This window comes from Lactuca saligna, chromosome 4 (genome assembly GCF_052625555.1).
Source record: "Lactuca saligna cultivar CGN05327 chromosome 4, ASM5262555v1, whole genome shotgun sequence".
NCBI lineage: Eukaryota > Viridiplantae > Streptophyta > Magnoliopsida > Asterales > Asteraceae > Lactuca > Lactuca saligna.
Genome location: NC_136420.1, coordinates 302491537 through 302498818, shown reverse-complemented (window position 1 = coordinate 302498818; position 7282 = coordinate 302491537).

The following is a 7282-nucleotide window of genomic DNA, read 5'->3' as shown; positions in this document are numbered from 1 at the left end:
GTATTTTGATAATGTCAAATTTATACATATTTTTAGGAATTATTTTAATACATTTTAAGCTATAATTTGGTTAATTGCAAAGATATTTGGGACTTAATGGAGTTGAATTACATTTCGCAGCCAAATATGACATTCTTGAGGAAAATGGACCAAAATCGACAAAAGTTAGAACCTTGAAGATTGGAGCTAAGCGTGGAACTTAAAAGAGAAGAAAATAGAGTCAAATAGAGTCTCACGACGTGAGCCACTACTACTCGCGACTTGTGAATGAAGATTCCAGAAGATAACTACGCAGAATGCAGTTTCCTTGTCGAACACGAATTATACTAAGCTCACGACACGAGGTGTGATATTTGGAAGCTTTAAATACTCCTTCACCTATCGACTTTTAAGAGGTTGGATCTAGTTTTCTGGAGTGATAATCAATTTTAGAGGTCAAGGATCTGCAAAAAAATAACCCTTCCGAAGAGAGAACACATGGAGATTCAAGATTTGAAGATTACATATCATATTCAGTTTGCATTAGATTAATAATGTCGAATTCTTATGTTTTTGTATGCTTTTTTTTCTGCTATGAATAGTTGATAATTAGACTTTCGTTTAGTATAGATGCACCCTAATACTATGTGTTAGTTTCTATGCTTATATTTGGATTTTATGAAGTTGGTAACGTGTGTTTAAATTATCGTTACCTAATATGTTAAAGTTTGCATCTTTGTTGCTTTGATTCAAGTTAAGTGTAGTTTAATGACTAATTTGATTACATGGACTTGTTTACCTAGTAGTTTATGATCATTTAATTTCTAGAGCTAGGATTAATCACATCTTAGATTAAGTAATTAAGATAACAATTTTAGCTATGTTGGAGAACATAATTTGATCATAATGTGTTTAGTTAAGTATCTTGATCATAGATAATTATCTAGATACATCTTACGTGGCCTAATTATCATTAATAATCAATTATGTGTTTACTTGTGTATGACCCTGAACATTCCAGCAAATTCCCTTTGCAAAAAGATTTCTTCAATCCATAACTTGTTGAAATGAGGATCTTGCACATATACACTAACGATACCCAACGTGAGTCTCAACCAAAATCCAATTTGATACATAACCCATAATCGGAGATATAAGGACTTGAAAATTACATTTCACCTGAAATCTTCTAATTCACGACAACCATTCACTAAATCAGCATATAAGAATCCCCAAAATATCATTGAGACTTCCATCCTTACTTGATCCTTCTCTAAACACACGACCATCCCAATAATGGTCTACCACAATCTGATGAATTCTACGATCTCATTGCACACTAGGAACACTTCTAACCCGACCTGGTTATGCCCACGGTCTTACCATGCCTATGTCATTTCAACCCCAATCATCCTGAGCCGAACTCGCATCCAACTGAACTCCAATAAGGTGTTCGGGTCATGCTTCGAACCCCAAAGCCTTCATCATACAAGAACAGGAAACGTGGCTGTAACATAACCCTCAACGTGAATCCATCGACAAGCCTGTTATACCTTTCAAAGAAGATGCCGACCGGTTGTTTGAAGCTTCCTGAACTCCCAACTTAGACAACTTCTATCCAAGCAGCCACTGGAGTCATCTCTCCTCCTAACTGGGATGTGAAACTTACTCTAGTTTCATCCCCGATTCAGCTCCCGGAATTCTGAACGATTCTCCCCCACTTGGATTTGTCGAAGCTCTCCCCTTCTCCAAAATATGATGGATTCGTAACCTATCTTATCTTCATATAACACAAACCGACTATGAACTGTGCTTACTAAAACTAGTGTTCCATTACTAGCCACTCTCGATGATCGTCCAACTCTTGATATCCAGATGGATACTCCCAAAAGCTTAGCAAGCCCGATAACCCCAATCAATTCCCATGATACAACACCAAACCCTAAAGTCCTTTATGTTGCTTACTAAATACCATAACCCTTACTCTGAACTGGAAAATCTTCACCCCAACTTCCCATCCTCAAAAGAATATCTGAGTTCTAACCATCTACAATCCTTGCGACAATAAAATTCCCTCGTCACTACCAATGACCTAACAACACATACGACTTCCACCACCATATTCTGGCTACCATTCCTTCCCTAGTAACATTAGTGATTCAACCCAAATGTTCGTCTATTCATAGCTATCGATCATACTAGAGCAAATGCTAACATGATTGAACTCTGACATCATTGGAGAAATAACCAGCTAATCTGACAATAAAACTTCAAAACGATACCCCTGAATTGACCCCACCAATGAATCAGAACAACAACTGAACAAATTGAAACCCTCTCAGCAAGATTTGACTCACTAATGACTCTTGGCATGCAAAAAGGCATATAACAATTCTTGATGATATAACCCAAATAGTAGGAGAGAACCAAACCAGAGATAATGCTTACCCAAACCAAAATAAAAATTCCAAAGTAATATACATCCTGATAATAATCAAGAAAGAAGCAAAAGATAACATACCCGCAATAGCACCTGATGGGACCCAGGTCTCCCCTTACTAACACGGCAACACTTAGCTCCTCATAGCTGGGTTTTCTGATCCACCCTCATTGTCACAACCCGAAACCGAGAATGGCGTAAAACGTTCTAGGGCAGAGGACGTCATGTAAAGTATCACAATACAGTATAATAGTAAACAAGTAAAAACATCATCCATTGCATTAAATATATAATTTTAATACAAATGTGTTCTTTAGTACATAAGACACCAAAACATGAATCAAAATATATGATAAGTCTTGTATGCCATCCATCTTCTCAAAAGCTGACATCAGTACCTATCTACTGATGACCTGAGAATACAAGTTATTTTGAAAGAGTTTATCAGCATTAAAGATGGTGAGTTCATAAGTATTTAGTGTCTATGTTTATATCAAAATGAAACAGTGTTTGAAGTACGAGTTTATAAACGTTTGCAGTAAAAGTATGTGAATGTTTGTAAGTGTTTGTAAAAGTTTGTAACTCCTAGAGAATTCTATATTTTCTACTAAAAGTAGCCTTCTACCAAGGAACAACTGTTTTGTATGTTTGTTTCTTGTAAATTTGTGTAATTTTCCCAAGTGTAACTATCATTATCAAAATATAGTTTGCACATTAATGTTTAAGTGAAGTAATCACCAAATAAATGTAAAGGGTAAATTAATGTAGTAGTGTAGTGTTGTATTATAGGAAATACCGCTATACTAACTACCTTAAACCGGATTTATATCAAGGTATTACGTGATTAATTGTACCATACTATGGACTGGAAAACACGAAAATGTAAGTCGTCAAAATGTATGACATTTGGCACCTGAAGACCTGCAGATCCCGCTGTAGCTAGCAGCAAGGTGTAGGATAGTCAATCCAGTATAAATCTATATGTAAACTCATGTTCTCCCTCCAGGAGATTCTGGTTACAACTCGGTCCATGACATTGAAGGCATGATCCAATACAGTTGATCATATTTATGTTAAAGTATACTTGTAAATGTAATATATGTACTTGTGTAATGAATGTATTGTTTCTCATCGTAGTATAGTAGTATATGTTCTCATCATAGTATAGTTGTATATGTTCTCATCATAGTATAGTTGTATATGTTCTCATCCTAGTATAGTTGTATATGTTCTCATCCTAGTATAGTTGTATATGTTATTATCCTAGTATAGTTGTATATGTTCTCATAGTAATAAGTAATGACTCATGAATGAACTGACTCTTGTATGCTTCATTGGATTAGAAGTAGTAAGTAGTATAACCCTAAACTATACTTATTATAGTTTATTAGTAGACTTGTTTGTATGACTGAATGTACTGAAGTGAGATAAAAGTCTTTATATCTATACATATATACATAATATATAACTAAGGATTCAACGACACTCGGACAAACAACCGGCTACTGTAAGTCCAAAACCAAACAAGGACAGGAAGTAAAGTGGGTTATCTCTCCTAGGTCCTTCAAACCTTATTTATATAACTATATATGTGGTAGACATGGTTTTAATAATATATATATGTTTGAAAACTGTAACAGAAAGGTTTAGTATACAAAAGTGAATTTCATAAGGAATTTAACATGTAAAATAGTTTGATAAACAGTTTGAAGTCATTTGATTGGTAAAATAGTTTAAAGTATGAAAAATCCATTTGTATGCTAGTTATTAATCACACGTGACTGATCTAATAACTAACATGATTCAACTTGTATCCCCCCATAAAGCATTTAAAAACATTTCAAAGCATTTCAAAGGTTAATTAATGGGTATGAACTCACCTGTAGTGAGTGGTTTGTTCGGAAGTGTCAGAAGTGTTGGACAAGGTGCTAGGTGTCAAGTAAAGACTTGAACACACACAATGATCCTAGTTATCATGAAATAAACAGATATGTATCTAATTAGTCATTTAACAACTAATTAATCATATTAAGACACCCTAGGACATGGAAACACTTTGATTCAAGTGCTATAGGTACCAAAGGGTTGCATCTAAGGGTTGTATGGCATGACATTGGAGTTTATGGCCCAAGGACCACTCCTTACGGAGTTTATGGCCTATGACCATTTTCCCATGAGTTTATGGTCGTAAACTCATGGTACTAAGTGCTATATTGTGTTTTGAGGTCTTATAAGTTATGATTGCACATCCAATGATCAAGTCCAAGCCTTAGGAAAGCATTAGGGGCACATTAAGGCTACTTTGTAGAGTTTACGGCCTAAGGACCACTTCCTTAGGTGTTTGCGGCTGTAAACTATTATGGGGACTTGTTTTGATTATTGTTTAAGGTCTTAAACACTTCTAAGAAGGATCAAGCTTGGCATCCAAGGCATAGGAAGGGACTAGGGTCCATTTAACCACCTTAAGAGGGGTTTACGGCCCAAGAACATCCTTGGTCGTAAACTCCTTTGTTCTTATAATCATTGATTATTTTTAAGTGTTATAAATTTCATATTAAGAGAACAAGAAGCTAGGGCAAGTGTACTTAGAATATAGAAGCTTGATTTGGTGTTTAAGGTCCAAGAACACTAGTGTGTGTTCTTGGTGTTTTGAAGAAAACTTGAAGATCTAAGTGAAAATAAAATACGAATGGATGAAATGATATATAACTACTAGATGTTAGGTTATAAAAACAAATCAAGTTGAGAAACACTTACGTTTTCGGGAGATCGGGTGAAGAACGGGATGATAGTTGAGAGAGAATGGGGAGTAAACTTGAGAGTGGAAGTGAGAAATGAGGAGTTTGGGGAGTAAACTTATGCCTAAGGCATGAGATCACAGCCAAACAAGAGTTTACGACCCAAACTCCAAAAGTTTGGCCGTGAACTCTTTATTACGGTGCATTAGGTGGGTTTGCTACTTCAAGACCCGAGACGGTACTTCCTTTCCTTCGTTCGTTTGAAGAATAAACACTAAAAACACTCAAACAGACTTTTATATTGGCTAAAAATTATTAGAAATGTAATTGACTTTTAATTGAAGTGATTAACTTTAGATTCTATACGAATGAAAATTTCAGGTTGCCACATCATCCCCTCGTTAAAGGGAATTTCGTTCCGAAATTAGAGTTTAAGAAAATAATATAGTTACAAATAACTAAGAGAATAGATGAGGATATTTCAATTTCATTTAATCCTCGTGCTCCCATCTGAATTCCGGTCCTCGCTTGGCGTTCCAGCAAACCTTCACAATCGGGATACGGCTTTGTTTCGTCAGCTTGACCTCACGGTCCATGATCTCTACAGGTTCTTCCACGAAGTTGAGGCTCTCGTTGATCTTGATCTCGTCGATTGGGATTACAAGAGTCTCGTCGGACAAACACTTTTTCAAGTTTAAGATGTGGAATGTAGAATGTACGTTATTAAGTTCGTTGGGTAGATTGATTTTGTAAGCTATAGGGCCGATTCTAGCGAGAATTTCGAAAGGCCCTATGTATGAGCTTCCCATACTTAGATGCGTATCAAGACCTTCCAGGGTGAGACTTTCAAAAGGACTCGGTCTCCCACCTGGAATTCTAAAGGTTTCCTTTGCTTGTCTACATAGCTTTTCTGTCGGTCTCTAGAGGCTTTCAATCGCTCACGAATCTGAACTATCTTCTCTGTCATTTCCCGAATGATTTCCGGACCTGTGAGAGTGCTGTCAGGAACTCGTCCTTTTGCTAACTAGGTGTCACCCACCTCAGCCTAGAACAAAGGGGATCTACACTTCCGGCCATAGAGGGCTTCGAATGGAGCAGCCTTGATGCTCGTGTGATAACTGTTATTATAGGAAAATTCAACAAGGGGTAAGTGAGTATCCCATGCCTTTCCAAAGTCCATCACAGAGGCTCTCAACATATCTTATAGTGTTTAGTTGGTTCTCTCATTGTGTTCGTCAGTCTGAGGATGGTAGGATGTACTCATGTCTAGCCTGGTTCCTAGGGAACTTTGTAGTGACTTCCAGAATCTCGAAGTGAATCTACTATCTCTATAGGAGATAATCAATATAGGAACACCATGCAGTCATACGATTTCCCTAATGTATGTTCTCGTGAGCTTCTCCATCTTGTTAGTTTCTTTGATACGCAGGAGTTGTGCAGACTTGGTCAATCTATCAACGATGACCTATATGGTATCAAGTCCACCCGTTGTCTTGGGTAGCTTGGTTATGAAATCCATAGTGATCCGCTCCCACTTCCATTATGGTATCTCTGGTTATTGTAGTAAGCCAGATGGTTTCTGGTATTCGACCTTAACCTTTCCGCAAGTAAGGCATTTACTCACGAAGGTAGCAATATCTGCTTTCAGGTTAGGCCACCAATATAACTTTTTAAGATCCAAATACATCTTATCTGAACCTGGGTGAATGGAATACCGAGTGTTGTGTGCCGCAGTCATGACCAAGTCTCCGAGGCCACCGTGTTTCGGTGTCCAGATCTGGTCCATGAAATATAAGGCTCCACCACCCTTGGCTTCCAAGTTCTTATCCATTCCTCTAAGGGATTCACCCGCCATGTTTTCAGGTTTCAAGGCTTTAAGTTGAGCCTCCTGAATTTATGTAGACAAGTCTGAATGGATAGTCAATGTCAACGATTTGACTCTTCGACCAGAATATTCTTTCCGACTTAAGGCGTCTACTACTACGTTGGCTTTACCTGGAGTAGTCATCGAGTAGCTCGACCCAGCGTCATTGTCTCATGTTGAGCTCCTTCTGATCGAATATGCATTGTAAAATCTTGTGGTCTGTAAAGATGGTGCTTTCCGTACCGTACATATAGTGTCTCC